The sequence below is a fragment of the Takifugu rubripes genome, chromosome 12 (assembly GCF_901000725.2).
Source record: "Takifugu rubripes chromosome 12, fTakRub1.2, whole genome shotgun sequence".
Lineage (NCBI taxonomy): Eukaryota > Metazoa > Chordata > Actinopteri > Tetraodontiformes > Tetraodontidae > Takifugu > Takifugu rubripes.
Genome location: NC_042296.1, coordinates 12428430 through 12428655, shown reverse-complemented (window position 1 = coordinate 12428655; position 226 = coordinate 12428430).

Genomic DNA, 226 nt, shown 5'->3' with positions numbered 1-226 from the left:
CGAGCTGAACTGTTTCACCTCTGATGGCGTTGAAAGGGTTGAAACATCAGCCCGGAGAAAAGGACATTTTCAGCATCCTGCAGCTCGGCAGCGTCGGAGCGTTTGTTGAACGATGCATCCGTGGAGGAGAATTCTTGAGATGTTTGACTTTATATCCAGATTTAGACGACCTGTGTCGATAGTTGAGTGTGCGGAGAGGATTTCTTTTTACTATAACAACAGACTG